The sequence below is a fragment of the Erpetoichthys calabaricus genome, chromosome 17 (assembly GCF_900747795.2).
Source record: "Erpetoichthys calabaricus chromosome 17, fErpCal1.3, whole genome shotgun sequence".
Taxonomy (NCBI): Eukaryota; Metazoa; Chordata; class Cladistia; order Polypteriformes; family Polypteridae; genus Erpetoichthys; species Erpetoichthys calabaricus.
The window spans coordinates 56,581,958-56,602,385 of record NC_041410.2 but is presented as its reverse complement, the minus strand read 5'-3'; the positions used below and the strand labels follow the sequence as shown (position 1 = coordinate 56,602,385).

The 20,428-nt window shown below is 41.5% G+C and overlaps 1 protein-coding gene across 2 annotated transcripts in view; it reads left to right on the top strand.

Annotated features, from left to right (window-relative positions):
* Positions 1-20,428, top strand: part of alpk3a (alpha-kinase 3a) — a 134,620-nt gene that overhangs the window by 67,131 nt on the left and 47,061 nt on the right. The gene's annotated exons all lie outside the window — the stretch shown is intronic.

The following is a 20,428-nucleotide window of genomic DNA, read 5'->3' as shown; positions in this document are numbered from 1 at the left end:
ATCTTTTCCTTAATAATTGATTACATTAATTTACCTGCAATGCATGATAAACTTACTAGCCTGTACTTACTTTGATCATTCCAATCACCATTTTTATAAAAATGGGGTAATATTTGCTAGCCTTCAGTCTTTAAGAATTTTGCCAGTGTGCAGAGATTATGCAACAATAAATCAGCATGCATTTACAGTATTTTGGCTCTTTTGACACTGGTCAACAAAAGAAGACTCTTTAATGTCAAAGTGAAAACAGACCTGTGCAAAGATATACATTAATTAGAAATATAAAACTCTAATACATTAACATCATTTTTGGGGTTGTTGTCTTGCTGGAAAACAAACCTTTTTCTAAGGTGCATCAGGTTTTCCTCTTGAATTTCCATGTATTTTTTCTGCATTGCTTTTACCCTCCATCCTCCCTCACAAGCCCTCCAGGGCCTGCTGCAGAGAAACATCCCCACAACATAATGCTGCCACCACTATAGTTCACAATGGGGATTGTGTGTTTTTAATAATGTGCAATTTTTGGCTTATGACAAACACATCTGTTTTACTACAAAGCTCAATTTTGGTCTCATCAGACCAAAGAACCTTCTCCCAACTGCCCATGTGCCTTTGGATGAACTGTAGTCAAGATGTGATGTACGTTCTTTTTAACAGTGCCTTTGACTTGGTCACTTTTCTGTAAAGTTGCAACTGGTGAAACATCTGGGAAGCAGTTTTTGTATGCACAGTTTCTCAACTCTCAGCCACTGCAGCTTGAAAATCCTTTGGCGGTATCATAGATTTCTTGGTGCTCCCTCTGACTAATCTTCTTCTTGCATGACTTGTCAGTTTTTGTGTATGGTCTGTTCAGATTTACAGCTGTGCCATACTCTTTCCATTTCTTAATGATTAATTACTGTACTCAAAGGGATGTTCAGTGATCTGGATATTTTTTATATTCAACCTCTGACTTGTTCTTTCTAATCAGTGAGTTTCTTGGAGTGTACTTTTTGTCTTCATCATTGTGTAGGTTACGCCACAATCTTGACTCCTCACAAGTTGGAACTTCCAGATAAAATGAATGTATACTAAAATTAATTGGAAACCCCTTGTTTACAGATAGGTGATATCCGTTTAACTAATTTTGTTACTTCTAAAACCAATTGGCTGCACCAGTGATGATTTACGTGCGTCATATTAAAGAAGTGAATACTTATGTGATCAGTTATTTGGTGTTTTATGTTTCTAATGTTTTATGTTAATTTAGACCATGTTTTGACATAATGAGTGTTTTTCTGTTGATCATTGTGAAGACGCCATTGTGTATATTTCTATACATTGTAACATTTTGTTTTATGTTAACAAAACCTCAGGAAGACTTGAAACTCTCAATGGGCAGTGTAGAAAAAGGCCTAAGTTATAATAAGGTTTATGCTCTCAACATTTGCTGACATTCAGCAAAAACAAAAGCTGAGACCTCATTCACAATACTGTCCTGCATTTCAAGTATAAGTAGGATGTTGAGTGCATTTCCTACCTGAAGGGTAAAATAGTGATTTAGTTTACAGTATACTTAATAGAAACTGTGAAGAGTCAATGAGTTAGTTGCTATTTTTACTGACTTTGTTTTGATTTGCTTGCAACGTGCTGTCTTTTACTTACATTAAGACCATTCACAGTTTTAAGAACTTGAAAGACTATATTTACATTTACATTCTGTATGATATTTTGTGTACAGTACATTTATAAATGTGTATAGTGCCCTTAGGTTTCCTAGTGGGAAATGTTCTATAAAATCATACAAATGAATTGTACTAAAGAGCAGAAAGAAAAAAAACAAGATATTTATTAAAATATACCGCACCATTTTCTAAGCCTATCCCAACAAGCACAGGGCACAAAGCAGGAGCAATCCCTGGGTAGGGTGCCAGTCCATTGTAGGGGAACACACTCACAAACAAACACACACATACTAGGGCCAATTAAGTAATGTCAATCCACCTAGCTAGCATGTTAAAGCAAATTTAATTTCACTGTTAAAAAGAGGAGACCATGACTTATAAGACTTATAAAAACCATCAGACAGATTTCTGAGTTCTTACTTTATTTCTATTTTTATCATGGTTTTAACTTTTAGATTTATATTTAGAAACCTCCCACTTCATAATGTAACAATCTCAGTGTTGCTAAATATAACTCATACGAGTAGTATATATGGATAGATCTTTAAAGGTTAAAAAGTTTTCAGTTTGTACTTGAAGTTATTTTTTATGATGTTTAGCTCATAGCTACAGTAAACCCAAAGTTTTTCTTACTATAAATGTTCAATCATGTGTTTTGCTGAAACAAAAAACAGTTAATAACTCTGTTAACAGTACTGGCAGTTTTAGAGTTGAAACCAAATTTCAGTCATTTACTGTCACATTATCTGAAATATACAACTTTTTATACATATAAAATAAGTCAGACAGTGCAATTTTTTTTAAAATTATGGGGTCATGTTATAAAAGAGTGTATTAACTGTCACCTGGCCTAGACTTTTCATCTCCCTGTATCAGTTATACATAAGTAATATTATGCAAAATGATATTCAATTGCATGTCTTGTATGTGCTGACTGGCATGAAGTGTGCTCTGCATAGTTTGTTTGTACCCATATCCATAGTAATGTCCTAACCTGACCCCTCAAATGTGAGGCAAACAGTCTTTTATATAACTGAAACATTCGTAACAAAATCTCAACAAGTCCCTATAACGAATTCTGCATTCCAATATTTATATTATCTCTTCTGCCATAATTGGAACTCCCTTCCTGGTTATGTATAATTAACTGTAAATCTATCAAAACCATTTTGTTCTCTGCATATACAAATTGTATAAAAACAAAACATCAATACAACATTTTCCCTCCTACAGTGCTAACCTGACAGCTTTGATAGGTGTCTTTTAGCTCCTAAATAAAGTAATGTCCTTCTGTAGTTCATTTACTGGCACTCTGCCCTAATTAGAACAATTATTTACTGGACCATCACCAAACATCTATAGCCTCCTCCTTTTGATCAGGTTCTTATGGCCTTTTCACACCTGTTATTGACACACAAGTGTTTTTTTTTTTTTTTTTTTTGATTTTGTCTGTTCATTTAGGGTCATGAGATTTGTGCAACTCTTCCATAATCAGCAGCTTTGTACCCTAAAGAACAATGCAGATAAACAGTTTGAGAGGAAAATGTACATTTCTGGCAACTGTAGATTAATTATTATTATTAAGAAATAATAGGGTACAGGGGTTGGTGATAACTACAAAAGTATTTATCATAATAAAAATGATTCTGGATTATAATAGTAAATAGTTCCATATACAATAATTAATGAGTTATGAGCAATTAAAATACAAATTTCAACTAAAATACAATGCAATAGAATGCACAATGAAATGTTTCAGCAAGGCTTGACTTTTATTTTGAACATAACAATGAAAATATATTTATATATGAATAAACAAAGTGCTGCAGCATTCATATGCTTATATTTTTGTACTTTGCAGTATCTAACCTGATGTCTCCAGTAAATGCCCCTTTTTATCAATAATTTCTTCATCATTTTCTGGATGCCTCATCACTCCAGAATGTGAATTGCTTCACTTAAGTTTCTACCTTTGTTGCTAACTAATTATTTAATAAAAGCACATATGACAAAGTAACATTACAATTGTTTGCCTGAGAGTTGGCTATAACAAGATTAGCCAATGCTTACTAATGAAAAAATGATGCCAACTAGTTTTTGCTTTATGTGGGCTGAATTGAAGACCTGCACTCACACATCTGCCATCTTACCTCTTTGTAGTGTTGTAGGCTGAGGAGTAAGAAACAGAACTATAATAATTTCAATCTTGAGAAACTTTTTTTCTCATTTGCTGATTACGTACAAACATTCATTTTACCAACACAACAGCCAAATAAGGATGCTTCCGCATCCGCATATGGCAAAAGCTGTGTGTTGGCATGGGCAGATAATAATAACATTGTCTATGTTAAAAGGGCACTCAGAAATTTAGATTTTATTCCCGGTTAAAAAAAAAGTAAATAAAAAGACGTACATTATGGTGATTTTCCTTTGTTCCAGATAATGAAAGGAAACAAGCTGCTATGTGCTTGCTACAGTGTCTGTTTGTACATTTTTAGCATGAGGTGTCTATCATTATCGGCATGTTAAAATACAAAGTAAAGGGAAGTTTACAACAAAAACAAAAATTACAAATTGCCTACAATACTTTTAAAATGTGCGGATTTAATTTGTTAGGATATTTGATCATAAGATTGATTTCTGGCAAAGGTGTTACTGAATTTTTGGACCATTTGTTTGATGCATAGATACACATATTCCAGTGGTGGGATTTGCAGTGCAGGATATAATTTACAAGTAACAAGCAGGACTGAAGTTGGTTTTGTAATTGAATGGCTTTGATGAAACAATCAGAATGTACCAAAATTAGGATAGAAAAAATACTCTGCATTTCTCTAAACTAGTACTTTCCAAACTTTTTCCATGGCAACTTCCCAAGATTTTCCTTGGGAAAGTGATAGTGGTGGCCAACAGATGAGATGAACAAATGGTTTTATTGAAACCAGCAGCCAAAAGTTAAACTATATCTCTTAATGAATTAAATATTTTATAACACATAGATGTCAAAGGTTTAGCTGCTTATTTAAAAGAGAAGGCTAGAGGTGGTAGATTGCCTAAGTAGAGAGAAAGTTACTTTTAACATTGCTCTATCTGCCTCTCCCTCCCTTCCTTCATAGATATGTGAGAATCATTTTACTGGACTAAGAGTTTGGTTTGTAATTTGGCTTAAATATTTTAGAGAAAGACAGACTAACTTAGGGAAATACCAGAGTTGTCTGACACATCTATTCATAGCCATATGTAAGAGCTGTTAATAGCTGAGTGGAATTCCTTTACAGTCTCTTAGACAAACGCTGTGCGTTTTCTATCACAGTATCTTCTCTAATTTCAATGTACCCTTCTATTTACCTTCTCATCATATTTTTCATTCAAAGATTTCCCCCTCAAACATTTTTGATAGCCAGCATAAGGTTGATGATTTCATTTTAATTAATATTAAATCTCTATTCTTCTTAGTAACAGATCATAATGGCTGTTCCTTTTCTCTTTCTCCTCTATATCTGCCTCTGTCTGTGTACTTCTGTTGGAAGTTTCTCGGTTATTCCAATATCACAGATTACATTGTGAAAAGACCTGGCAGCATAGATTTACAGTAGAACACAAAACACTTTGCATCATACTTAGATCATGTATTTACTTACACATATTGATATTCAGAGTTCAATAAATGTAAAGTTTACAGTCTATGTTATTTTATTGTACGCAAATACACTCCTAACAGTCTTTAATTTTAATTTCAAGGTATTTATCCTGTCTCAGGTATAAGTTTTTGAAGCAGACTGCTGGAGATTAAGATGGATCAGGAGGTGAAATGTAATCAATAAACTAGTGAGGATCTCAAAACTAAAAATTAAAGCCAATCTTTTGTTTAAGCCAATATATGAAACAAATAACCAAAGTCAGAAAACAATAAGCCTTTGCTCGCTGTCAGGAAATCAAATTTGAACACTTGTGAGAAAGGTTTTGAGAATATCTTGTAAGGTTTCTAAACTCTTTTGGGACTCCCCCCAGTGGGACGACACGCCGAAGAGCATCCTAAAGCATGATCACCACGTCTGTGGAAGACGGCTTAACTGTTGCCAGGGTAGCCGCAGGCTCCCAGCGCTGCAGCAGCTCGTCGCAAAAGCAAATCCGAGCCAACCACGGTCGCACTATAAGCACCGTCGTCGAAGGATGATGCAAGGAACATTATAAATGCAGGGAGCAGTATTATTTGGCCACTAACTTGGCCACAAGCCTGCCTGATTGCTGTATCTGTGTATAGGAAAGTGGTAGGTCCCGCTACAATAAATAACCATGCTGTTCCCTTTTCAAGCTGAATAAAGCTGGTTTTGCTGAAGTACTGAGACACTGCCTTGTGTTTTGGGGTGCAAGACAGAGACTCACACGTCACATGGTACCAAGAAATACAGCAAAACCCAGATCAAGATGAGGCTCCGGCAGCCGCCCCTGCCTTGGAGCAGTAACGAGATGTGCCAGACGACCCTGAGAGTTTCCTGTTCTGCTTTGAACATATGGCAACATTGATGCGCTAGGACAGAGGAGTCTGGGCAGCCATTTTGGCCCACTTTTTAACCAAAGAAGCCCACCAAGCCATACGGAATCCCTCCCGAAAGGCTTGGTGATTATGACTACATGAAGCAACAGATCCTCCTCTGTACGGCTGTCAAGGGACGCTAGTGGCATATTGATCTGGATCGCCCTGTATGAAGACAGATCCAGGGCTTAGTGGACCTGATTCAAAGCTGGATTCTCTGAGACCCTTTCGAGCGCATTGTGGACAAGCTCACTATTGATGCAGTCCTGTCAGGGATAGATGAGAGCCTTTGTGATGAAATGCTACAGAATGACGTCTACTCGCTGTTGGATCTGACCCACAGACTAGAGGGTGCACAATCCACCTGGAAACAACAAGGCTACCCAGGCCTGACCCCGATTTTAATCAAGCCAGCACAGACCTTTAGAGTCACCAGTGCCACGACTAGAAGATGCCAGAGTGTGAACACCATAGTGTGGACTAAACACAGCTGCTTTTGCTGTGATCAACTGGGACATCTGGCTTGGAAGAGTCACCTCCCACCTGTGCAAACAATGACTATCGGTCTGGCCCAGGTATGAGGCTTGCAAGTGTCCCCAAAGATGTTAAAGGAGGACAATTTTAAGGTCTCTATTATGTTGGTCAGATGGGAATTATCTGCACTGTTGGACTCTGGTAGCGACCTATGTGTAGTCTGCTGTGACTTGCTCCAGCAGACCCCTTATAAGACCACAGATAAAGTAAACATCTGCTGTGTCCATGGGGACATTAAATCATACAAGACTATATTACTCCCTCTGAAATTTAAAGGGAAGAACTTTAAGGTTTTGATTGCCATATCAGACACCTCACCCTGGCCACTCCTAATAGGAAAAAGGAATGCCCTTTTCCCATGTGTCTTGGCCACCTGCAGAGTGCCTACCCCCGCAGTGGATAGAGAGGGGCTCGCCACAGACAATGTCAGTCAAGGCAATAGGTTTGAAATTGAACCGGAGTTGTCCAGAGAGCTGGGGGACGAATTCCCAAGTGAAGACCTGGGACAGCTATCAAACTCTTCTGCACTGTCGCACGCACTAACAGCCTCCACAGACCGGACACTCAATACGGACCTGGATGAAAACAAAATAGCAATGGGAGGTGAGTCCGATGCTGCATCGGACACGGTAGCAATATGAGGCAAGTGCAATTCTGCATCAAACACGGAGGAAGCAGAGACTGCCATCCAGGCGGAGTTTTCTCGCCTACAACGAGCCGATAACAACTTGGATTTTGCATTCAGACAAGCCCACGTCGCAAATGACCATTACTATCTGGAAAGAAATAACCTAAATTTTAAAACACCACATTTTTTACTTAGGGATGGTTTTCTGTATCGGATGATTTCTGATTGTATAGGTGATGGACATATTGAGCAGTTGGTAGTACCAAGTGAGCATAGGGAGAAGGTTTTAAAAATTGCTCACAGTCACTTTTTGGGGGTCACCTCGGCGCAGAAAAGACAAGGGAATGCATTTCAAAACTGTTTTATTGGGTGAATATGGGCCAGGATATGGAGCGATTTTGTACGGCCTGTCCCAACTGTCAAATAGTTTCTGCTCACAGACCCGCCAGGGCACCCCTTGTACCACTGCTTTTTTTTGATGGCCCCTTTGAGAGAGTGGAATTAGATATTGTTTTCCCACTTCCCAGGAGTAAAAGTGGCTTTCAGTATATGCTCGCGTCAATTGATTATGCCACAAGATACCAAGAAGCAGCAGTGCTGCCCAAACTATTGCAAAAGCACTCTCGGATATGTTCACACATATTAGCATCCCTCATGAGATTCTCACTTATCAGGGCACACCCTTTATGTCTCATATCATGAATCAGCTATATGAAAGTTTCAGAATTAAGCAGTTACATTCCACGGTTTATCATCCGCAGACGAATGGCCTGACTGAATGATTTAATAAAATCCTAAAACAGAAGATTTGGCAGGTAGCCCGTGATGATCCAATTTCCTGGAATATGTACCTTTCCTCCTGTTTGCTGTCCCACAAGCATCCATTGGGATGAGCCCTTTCGAACTATTATTTGGTCGTTGAACGTGCAGGGTATTGGACATTTTTCAGGATGAATGGACAGGGACTTGTGAGATACCCCCGGGGGGGAGGTTTGTTGACCGAGTCATTTTGCTGCAAGAGCAGATTGCCAGATTATCCTCTACTGCAGTGGAACATCAGCAGCGTAATTATGACAAGATGAGTAAATTCCATGAGTTTATGAAGGGGGATCGCGTGCTGGTCCAATCTGATCCACATAAATTTCAGGCCGAATGGCAAGGGCCAGCAGTGATAGAAGAGCATATGTCCCCAGTGAATTATAAAGTCAGAATTCCTGGGCGGTGGAAACCTGTACAAATTTTGAATGTTAATCTTTTAAAGGAGTGGCACAACCGTCACAAAGTCTTGGTCACGACCGCATTGGTCCCTCAGACTGAGGCCGCTATTCGGGTTGATTTAACTGACACCCAGAAAGCGGAATTGCTATCACTGGTCGAGGGGAACTTTTCGACTTCAACTTTTCAGCAACGCCTGGCTGGACAACAATTGCAGAACACAAGATTGTCACTCCACCCAGTGTTACTATACAAGTGCCCCCGTATCGCCTTCCAGAAGCAACAAGGAAAGAGATACATGAGGTAGTTCAACAGATGCTCCAGTTAGCTGTTATTCGGTCAAGCAAAAGCAAATGGAAAAGTCCAGTTGTACTCGTGTCAAAGTCAGACAGTTTGGTTCGGTTCTGTATTGATTTTAGGAGTTTGAATAAGAATTCCTAGTTTGATGCGAACCCGATGCCGTGTGTGGACGAGCTGTTGGAAAAGCTTGGGCAGTCTTCATATATCTCCCCCCTTGACCTCACGAAGGGTTATTGGCAAGTCCCCTTGGAGGACTCTAGTTGTAAGAAGACCATGTTTGCCACTCCAGATGGGTTGTTTGAATTTACAGCACTCCCATTTAGTCTCCATGGTGCACCACTGACCTTTCAGCGAATGATGGACCAGATGCTGCGTACGCGGGTACCTATCTTGACGATGTGATCGTTTGCAGTAATGACTGGGAATCTCATGTCGTCTGCTTTTGGGTGGTTCTTGACAGTTTATGGCTGGCAGGACTGACGGCCAACCCTAAGAAGTGCAAGCTAGGTATTTCGGAAACCCACAATCTGGAATATTCCATGGGGAAGGGTTTACTCAGGCCTCAACTGGACAAGGTGGGGGAGGTGTTTGCATATCCCCATCCTGTAATATAGAGGCAGGTTTGTGCCTTCCTCAGGCTCGCGGGTATTACATGAGGTTAATTCCCAATTTTGTGCATCAGGGTGCCCCCCTCACTGACTTGACAAAGGGCAGAAAGAATCATAGTGGTGTCTGGACCGATGCCTATAAGAGAGCTTTTGCAGACCTAAAAGACACATTATCGTCATTCCCAGTTCTGCTCAATCCAGACTTTTCACAGGAATTTATTCTGGAAACAGATGCTAGCGCTTTCGGTTTAGGAGCAGTGCTTTCACAATGTTTTGAGGGGGAAGAGCACCCCATCATGTTTCTCAGCGGAAAGCTGCTACCCAGGGAGCATAATTATTTGACTATTGAAAAGGAGTGCTTAGAGATTCAGTGTGCGGGAGAAGCCCTCCGTTACTATCTCTGGGGACGCCAGTTTACCCTGGTGACAGACCACGCCCCGCTACAATGGCTGTACAAACAGAAGGATATGAATGCCTGGCTCACTTGGTGGTCTATCAGTTTGCAGGCTTTTGCTTTTGATTCACACACCAATACTGACGTTATCTGCCACCTAGCCGAGCCTGGCTTGGACGGTCGCTTTGCCCACACCGGTGTGAACAAAGCTTGAGGGGTAAGATGTAAGGTTTCTAAATTCTTTTGGGACTCCCCCCCCCTTATCCATTGCCAGATCAACTGCAGGCTTCCAGTAATTCCAGGACCACACCCCCTAGCAACTGAAATATCAATATAGTAATCATGTCATAAAATAGCATCATAGTAAATTTCAAACATAAACAGTTAAAAAATTACAACTCCAAAAGTACTGTACACAGTAAATACAAACTGAAAGTTAAAGTGAATTTTCCTCAATAAAAAAAAACATTGGAAAATAAAAATTCCAGATAAAGTTTTTTTAGCAGAAAAAAAAATTAAAGAAAAACATAATAAGATAACAGTGTTCTTGTAATTATACACTTCTCCTCAAAGGTCCAATGTCCTGTAACATATTGAAAATGGAAAATAGTAACCTTACATTGATTGTTGTAACGGTTTTCTGTCAGGCTGTTCCAGATTGGTTTCTTACTGCACCACAGTTAATTCAAAGCACAGTAGCAAGGATCATGAATTAACATAAGAAAAATTAAATAGAAATGACTTGCAATTAAAAACAATTTTTATAATTCACTGTTCATAGTAAAGTCATAAATGGCTTACACTAAGTATATCATTCTTTTACTGCCAAATACAAGTAGGATAAATAAATCTGCCCTAGGACACATGTACAAACAGATTATTATTTTTCCTTAAGTTCCAAAAACTGGTAAGAAACAAATAATGCTATGTGTGGCCTGTGGAGAGCCCTCCCGCTGCCCAAACATGACACAGCATATGCAGGACACAAGTGCAACACACACGCTTTTATTTCTTTCTTTTACTCGTGGGATACGCCTTCCCCTGTTTCCCACCTCTACAGCACAGTCACAAGCACAACCACAGTCCAGCACTAAACTCTCTTCCTTCTCTCTTTTTCTTCCCTCTCTTCACCTCCACTCCTCCTGGCAAACTTTGTCTTCTCCCCTCCCCCAACTCTAGCTCCCAGAGTAGTGGCTGCTGGATCATTTTATAAGGCACCTGGAAGTGCTTCAGGTGCTCGTTGACCTTCTTCCAACAGTACCTCTGGGTGTGACGGAAGTGCTGCAACCAAAGGCTCAGCAGTAGCTACAACACCCCATGGTGGCACCCACGGAACCCAACAGGGCTGCACTAAACTCCAACTCCCATGGAGCCCTGCAGGAGTCAGAGGCACCTCCGCAAAACCCAGGGGGGCTGCCACCTAGCACTCCAAGGGAGGTAATGCTCTGGATACACTCACTCCCCTAGTCCTTCCAGTGTAGAGGCATCCCAACCGGGGAAGGGCCCTGGCCATACACCACATATGTATCAAAAAGAAATACAAATATACTTGTAACGGCCGACCCCTTTACCCAGCCGGCAGCTACACTTCCAAGACCAGTGGCCTGGATAATTGACTGAGAAATAATCTAACTATCAAGCCGTACTTCTTACCAATTAAACTTTTCCCCCACAATCGACGGTGAAAATATAAGCACACAAAAACAAGATGTAAAATTAAACGGATTATATGTATTAAGTGAAATGACATGCAAAAAACAAACATAAATATAAATATCCCTCCACCCCAGCAATAACAAGACACCACCAAATATATATATATACAACAAAAACCCTCCCTTGTCCCTGTAACAAATAAACACACCACACGAACAACAACAATGACTGATAAACTGAAAATGAATGAGAACGTGAGTCCGGTAATAAAGAAACTGTCCTGAAAGCGGTTGACTGAATTAGTGAAATTGCGTTGTTTGATTCTCCCCGGAAAAAATGGAGCAGCCTCACCGTGAATCCTCGTGTGTGTGGTGGATGATTAAGTCCTACCCCGGGGTCTCTCGTGGTGAGGTCCTTGAAGTAAATCCGGCAGATGGAAAAACAAACTGGATGGATATGCGCGATATGGAAAACAACAGGTACAGTGTGGTCGTGATTGTGGAAAAAAAAAAATCTCCTTCTCTTCTTCCTTCTCCTCCTGCTTGCTTAAATAGTCCTGTGACGGCTGTGATTGATTAATTGTAAACAGATGTTTTCCAGGTTTGTGGCTGTGGTCTCCTTCCATCATCCGTCCCCCTTTACGGGGACGGCATTAACTGATACACAAACAGTAAACGGGACAATGAAACGAGACGCACTCAGAACTGACATTTAACACTAACTATGTGGCCCCGCTACATACTGCTCAAAAATATTAAAGGAACACTTTTTATACAGAGTATAGCATCAAGTCAATGAAATATTGATATTGATCTGGTCAGTTAAGTAGCAGAGGGGGTTGTTAATCAGTTTCAGCTGCTTTGGTGTTAATGAAATTAACAACAGGTGCACTAGAGGGGCAACAATGAGACAACCCCCAAAACAGGAATGGTTTAACAGGTGGAGGCCACTGACACTTTCCCTCCTCATCTGTTCTGTTTTTTAACTAGTTTTGCATTTGGCTATGTTCAGTGTCACTACTGGTAGCATGAGGCGATATCTGTACCCTACAGAGGTTGCACGGGTAGTCTAACTTCTCCAGGATGGCACATCAATATGTACCATTGCCAGAAGGTTTGCTATGTGTTGCAGCACAGTCTCAAGGGCATGGAGCAGATTTCTGGAGACAGGCAGCTACTCAAGGAGAGCTGGACAGGGCCATAGAAGGTCCTTAACCCATCAGAAGGACCGGTATCTGCTCCTTTGGGCAAGGAGGAACAGGATGAGCACTTCCAGAGACCTACAAAATAACCTCCAGCAGGCCACTGGTGTGAATGTTTCTGACCAAACAGTCAGAAACAGACTTCATGAGGGTGGCCTGAAGGCCCGTTGCCCTCTAGTGGGCCCTGTGCTCACTGCCTGGCACCATGGAGCTTGATTGGCATTTGCCATAGAATACCAGAATTTGCAGGTCCACTACTGACGCCCTGTGCTTTTCACAGATAAGAGCAGGTTCACCCTGAGCACATGTGACAGACGTGAAAGGGTCTGGAGAAGCCATGGAGAACGTTATACTGCCTGTCACATTGTTCAGAATGACTGGTTTGGTGGTGGGTCAGTGATGGTTTGGGAAGGCATATCCATGGAGGGACGCACAGACCTCTACAGGCTAGACAACGGCACCTTGACTGCCATTAGGTATCAGGATGAAATCCTTAGACCCATTGTCAGACTCTGTGCTGGTGCAGTGGGTCCTGGGTTCCTCCTGGTGCACGACAATGCCCGGCCTCATGTGGCAAGAGAATGTAGGCAGTTCCTGGAGGATGAAGGAATTGATACCATTGACTGACCCCAACGCTAGTCTGACCTAAATCCAATAGAACACCTCTGGGACATTATGTTTTGGTCCATCTGACACTGCCAGGTTGCACCTCAGACTGTTCAGGAGCTCAGTGATGCCCTGGTCCAGATCTGGGAGGAGGTCCCCCAGGACACCATCCGTTGTCTCATTAGAAGCATGCTCAGACATTATACAACCCGCTATATCCTAACTACAGGGTTACGGGGGTCTGCTGGAACCAAACCCAGCCAACACAGGGCGCAAGGCAGGAAACAAACCCCAGGCAGGGCACGCACACACACACCCCCACACCAAGCAAACACTAGGGACAATTTAGGATCGCCAATGCACCTAACCTGCATGTCTTTGGACTATGGGAGGAAACCGGAGTACCCGGAGGAAAATAATGCAGACACGGGGAGAACATGCAAACTCCACGCAGGGAGGACCCGGGAAGCGAACCCGAGGCTCCTAACTGCAAGGCAGCAGCGCTACCCACTGCGCCACCGTGCCGCCCCATACAAACTACTGAGTACGATTTTGAGTTGCTGCATTGAACTTTCGGCAAAATTGACTATCCTATCGGATCATTTTTTTCACTTTGATTTCATTTTATCACTTTGATTTTCGGGGTTTCTTTGAATTCAGCCCTCTGTAGGCTGATAATTTTCATTTCCATCAAACGGCGTGGTATCCTTTCATTCCTAACACATTACCCAGTCCATATCAGTATAGATATCCAGCATGATTTTTTCCCATTGAGATCTGATGTGTTTTCAAAGTGTTCCTTTAATTTTTTTGAGCAGTTTATAGCACTTGGTTCTGAAGCGATGGGACTATGCCTTCTCACTGGATTTTATCTCAAACCTGTAGGAGAAAGAGAAGAAGGTGTAAGCATTAGCACCTCTTCTCATCCCAGAATGGCATTGTTTACCTTAGTAGAGCCTTGTAGGTGATCCCTAAGCATGCATATATGAAACGGCTCCACTTAGCTTGTCCCCAGAAGAGTGGGTAGACCTAGCTGTGAGGTTGTGTGCCTAGGAGATGGCTACAACTTTGGTATAGATCACCCAATCACTGATGCTGGACAACAAACTTGTAAGGTTGGAGTCCCAGGAACCAGTAGGTAACCTAACGGATGGAGTCTTTGTGTGTGCACAACTACTACACAGTGTCGTTGTCGTCAACAAGATGAACTCTAATTCCAAGAGATAATGGGTTATAGCCCATTTGATAGCCAGGGCCTCCTGCTCAAACAATGGATACCTGCTGTCCAAGTGTAACAGTTTTTGGCTAAGATACTCATTTGGGTGTTTAGCTCCGTCGATGACCTGGTTCAGTACGACACTGAAGACGGTATTTGAAGTGTTGTTCTGCAGATGGAAAGGTAGAGAAAAAGTAGGGGCAATCAATATGGGAGCTGTCATTAGAGCCATTTTCAAGTCACCTAAAGCCACTTCCACTACAGGACTCCCTACCACTGTGTTGGGGGCTCTGTCAAAGTCATAGCCCTATCCGAGAATTAGGGTACAAACCATCAGTAGTAACCTGTGTCACCCAGAAAGGCCTGCACTTGCCTTCCTGGGCCTCCCTTGAATAACTGTAGATTTTGAAGATTACAGTCTGACTAGCCACTGCTGACGATGTAATCCAAGTGTCCTCACAGGTGGCGCAGTGGTAGTGCTGCTGCTTTGCAGTAAGGAGGCTGTGGAAGATTGTGGGTACGCTTCCCGGTTCCTCCCTGTGTGGATAGCGCTTTGAGTATTGAGAAAAGCGCTATATAAATGTAATGAATTATTAATGAATTATTATTACTTGGCCTCGGTAAACCCAAAGTAGAGTTTCTTGGTGTTAGTATGGAGGAAGGCCAATGTATTCTACATGCTCCTTCAAGGTTCTGGAATAAATGATTATGTCATCATTTCAGGCAGTACTATAGGTATAGTGGAGCTTGACCAGTCTGTTCATCAGATGTTGAAAGGTCACATTAAGCTCAAAGGGTAAGACTCAGTACTGCCAGTGTCCTCTAGGAGTTCTAAAAGTGTTTTTTTCTTTTGTCTTGTTGGTCAGGAAGATATGCCAGTAGCCTTTTGTCATGTGGTGGACAGATACCAGCCATTTCCTAAATGTTCCAGGAGGTCATCCACCCTTAGCATGGAGTAGTCATCAAAATGGGAGATCTGGTTGAGCTGATGGAAGTTGTTTCAAAAGCACCTATACCCGTCAGGGTTAGGAACCAGTACAATATGAATAAACCAGGATCTGTGGCTTTGTTTGATGACCCCCAGTTCTAGCAGTTTGTTTGGCTTCTTTGCCTCTGGGATGCAATACTGTCTCTCTCTTACCATGATCCCCAGCTGGGTAATGATATCAAGAGCAATCAGTAAGGTCCATCCCATCTTGGATCTACCACTTAAGAGGCAATTAGAGATGGACATGTTAGATGCACTCCTGCAGGCGCCAGTTCAGCTGAGTGAGGAAATAATCCACTAACCCCTTTTGCTCCCTCATTTCATATAGGCCTTGCCAGTGTGTGAGGAGTTTGGAGTGGTTGATGGGTATAAGGACCATGACTCTGACCCTTGACAGAATTCATGGAGGCTCATGTCATAGTTGTATAGCCAGAATGAAGTGCTTTTCCATATGCTCTTTTTCTACCGGGTTGCAGCTTAGAGAAACAGTCGTGCAAGCTTGCAGCATATTCAAGAATATTACTGGCAGGGGGTTCCTCCTCCCAGCCCTCATATATAATATCTTACAAGCTGTGGAACTGTCTTCCATATACAAATATACAAGCTCAAACAATCCTACGGAAGCCTGTGGCACCTCACAGAAGGCAAACATTACAAGAGGAAGATGCTAGTCCCAGACCCTCTCATCTACCTGCACCACCTAAACTCAACATCTGCTAGAATGTTTAATTAAATCAGTCAGCCAGATGGGGATGGAACACAGACATTTTAAGGTGGGTGATACAGAATAATTTGACATCCTCACTGGATGTGCCAGATGTGAATGCCATCCCCTGGTCTGTGAGGAAAAGACCTCTACAGGTTACCCAGCAATAGTCTTAGAATTAGCTACAACTAGACCAGTATATGTTTTTGTCCAAATGCCAAGTGTTTGAGTGCTTTTAATAAATATATGCTTATATGCTCTAAAGGAATGTCTGTCATAGGTAATGGGATTAGGGGTGCCCGAGCCTGTCAGGTTATTTGGGTTAACTAACACTCCAGAAGGACTGGCAAAAATGGTGCACCATCCTGTTTAAACAAGGCCAATAAAATCTGGCTTTTATTCTTTCTAGGGTTTTAGGGGCTAGATGTGGGCCAGGTCACAATTCTTGCAACAACAGAGCTGCAGGATTAGGAGTTGGCTCTGTGTCTCCCACTGGTGATGCACCTAATGCAAAGATTGTGATCACGATATGTGGCCCTGTATGTATGGAGTTACTGGACGGTTAACCATTGATGATTGTTATGACATTTCTTGTAAATATCAGTAAATCATCAATCCTCTACCTGCTCTTGAAAGATGAAGGAGCGATACAAAAATTGCACCAAGGACAGTGGATCTGGTGTATCATCTATCCTCATCTCTGGCACCCCCAGACACTCTAACAGGGTGTCAATTTAGCCAGGCTGTTCCTGAAAAAAAAAAAACGAGTGTTAGGTGGAATTGCATGGCATTATCAAGGTGAGGGCAATTCAACACCACATGTCCTAGTTCTCCGCATTTATAGCAGTGGTTACAAAGGGGGTGATTGTTCTCTCTTATGTGTACTGGCATCTGTCTCATTCACCTTTGAGTCAAGCATCTGGGGTCATGTTGCTCTTAATCACATCAATCAGGTCTTCCATATCCACCAGGAATTGCAGCCTCACGGGATAACTAGGAGATGGGGAAGAGCACATATGAGAAAATGCAAGTGACCATCTCGACAACATGCTTCACTGCATTTTCCCTGGGCCAGAGCCAGTGGGCCAGCTTCTCCCTCAGGTTGATGGCCTGGGCTCTTGCCGGATGGTCAGGGTTAAACCACCAGTCCCTGCAGCGCTGGGCCTTGCAGTCCATTAGAACATTAGAATAATCTAGATGAGAACAGGTCATTCAGCCCAACTAAGCTTGCCAGTCTTATCCATTTAATTATTCTAAGAAAACATAAAGTCTAATTTTGAAAGTCCCTAAAGTCTTATTGTCTACCATGCTACCTGGTAGCTAATTCCAAGTGTCTATGGTTCTCTGTGTAAAGAAGGACTTCCTAATGTTTGTGTAAAATTTACCCTTAACAAGTTTCCAACTGTATCCCCATCTCGATCCACTGTACTAATTCCCTTCATTATTTTGAACACTTCAATTATGTCGCCTCTTAATCTTCTTTTGCTTAAACTTGAAAGGCTCAGCTCTTTTAATCTTTCTTCATAATTCATCCCCTGTAGCCCTGGAATGAGCCTAGTTGCTCTTCTCTGGACCTTTTCTAGTGCTGTTATGTCCTTTTTGTAGCCTAGAGACCAAAACTGCACACAGTACTCCAGATGATGTCTCACCAGTGCATATAAAGCTTGAGCATAACCTCCTTGGACATGTGCTCCACACATTGTGCTATATAACCTAACATTCTGTTTTCTTTCTTAATGACTTCGGAACACTATCTGGCAGTTGATAGTGTTGAGTCTACTACGACTCCTAAATACTACTCATAAGGTGTACTTTCGATTTTCAGACCTCCCATTGTGTATTCAATCCTAACATTTATACTTCCTATGTGTAATACCTTACATTTACTGACATTAAATTTCATCTGCCACAAATCTGCCTAAGCCTGTATGTTGTCCAAGTCTTTCTGGACTTATATTCCTATCCAAATCATTTATATATATTAAAAATAGCAGCAGGCCTAGCACTGAACCCTGTGTAACACCTCTCTTCACATCAGCCAATTCTGATAAGGTTCCTCACACCATCACCCTCTGCTTCCTGTGTCTGAGCCAATTCTGTACCCATCTACAAGCATCACCCTGAACTACCACTTCTTTTAGTTTGATGCCCAACCTTTTGTGTGGCACCTTTATCAAATGCTTTCTGAAAGGCAAGATAAATAATATCATATGTTCCACTTTGATCATACAGTATCCTTTTGTTGCTTCCTCATAGAATTCCAGCATTTTAGTAAAAAATTACCTCCCTCTTCTTAACCCATGCTGACTGTTCAGAAAAACTCCTTTACTTGCCATGTGCTGCTCAATGTTATCCTTAGTAATCCCTTCAATTAATTTTCCAGTGATGCACATTAAGCTTACTGGATATAAAGCTGCTGGGATCTGCCCAGTCACCCTTTTTATATAACGGGATAGTATTTGCCATTTTCCAATCCTTCAGAATCTCCCCAGTGAACAGTAACTTCCTATAAATATGTGTCAAAGGTTTATATACAGTATGTACTCACTAGCCTTCTTAAGAACTTGAGGGTAAATATTATCTGGTCGTGGTGATTTGTTTGATTTCAGCCTATTTAATCTTAACAGTACCTGTCCCTCTACAATTTCTAAATCACTCAAAACCTCCTTGCTAGTCCCATTTACCGATGGGAGATTTTCCGCTTCCTCAAGTTTAGAGTGTCCGCTATTTCACTGTCTGTATCTTTTAATTCCCCTTTATTATTCCTGATGCATTTCACCTCCTCCTTGACTGTTCTGTTACTACTAAAATACTGAAAGAATCTCTTAGGGTCATCTTTTGTCTCATTTGCTATAGTCCTCTCCAACCATCTCTAAGCCTCCCTAAAATTCTTCTTAATGGCTGCCCTCATGTTCTCATGCGCCCTTTGCAATTCACTTTGGACTTAAAATAGTTTTATACTCCTTATACAGCTATTTTTTTCCTTTGCAGCTTCTTTTTTAACTTTTTATTAACCCACTGTGGAGTTTTTTTAAATTTCCTATTAATTCCATATGTAGGTATGTACCTGGGCGGCACGGTGGCGCAGTGGGTAGCGCTGCCGCCTCGCAGTTGGGAGACCTGGGGACCTGGGTTCGTTCCCGGGTCCTCCCTGCGTGGAGTTTGCATGTTCTCCCCGTGTCTGCGTGGGTTTCCTCCGGGCGCTCCGGTTTCCTCCCACAGTCCAAAGACATGCAGGTTAGGTGGATTGGCGATTCTAAATTGGCCCTAGTGTGTGCTTGGTGTGTTTGTGTGTGTCCTGCGGTGGGTTGGCACCCTGCCCGGGATTGGTTCCTGCCTTGTGCCCTGTGTTGGCTGGGATTGGCTCCAGCAGACCCCCGTGACCCTGTGTTTGGATTCAGCGGGTTGGAAAATGGATGGTATGTACCTGTCCTGCATTACATGCATGTTAAAATTTTTAAACCTGTTCCACTGCTCCTTGACTGTCTCCACACTTGAAAGCTTATCCCAGTCTATCCTCCTTAGACTTTGTTGCATCTGCTCAAAATTTGCCCTACCAAAGTTAAACTTAACAGTTTTAGTCTTTGAATCCACACTCTTAGAAAACACTGAGAATTTTATTATATTATGGTCACTTGACCCTCGTGTCTCAATCACCTCTACACCTTCAATTTTGTCCTGATTATTACAAAAAACTAAATCCAGACAGGCTTCACCCCACACTGATGCTTTAACATACAGTGTTATAAAAACAGTTACTGATTACTTCTAAAAACTCCTGCTCTTGTGCTCCACCATTTGCAACATTATCCCAGTTCATATATGATTAGTTAAAGTCCCCTATGACTATAATATCCCCCTGTTAACTTGCCTTTTTAATATCACTAAAAATATCTGCTTTGAAATTACCATCTGCATTGGGTGATCTATACATGTAACACAGTCCTAAAATAAGGCCTCTTTCCCTAATGCTTTCCAGGCAAAGCCACATGTAATCACTAAGATTGGGCTCATCGTCCAGTGAACTTGCGTTTAAATTCTGTTTGACATAAAGAGCAACCCCATCTCCTTTTCTGTTCTGTCTATCCTTCCTAAAAAATGTGTATCCCTCTATGTTATACTCATCCCCATCCTTATTAATTAGCCACGTTTCAATTATTGCTATAATATCATAA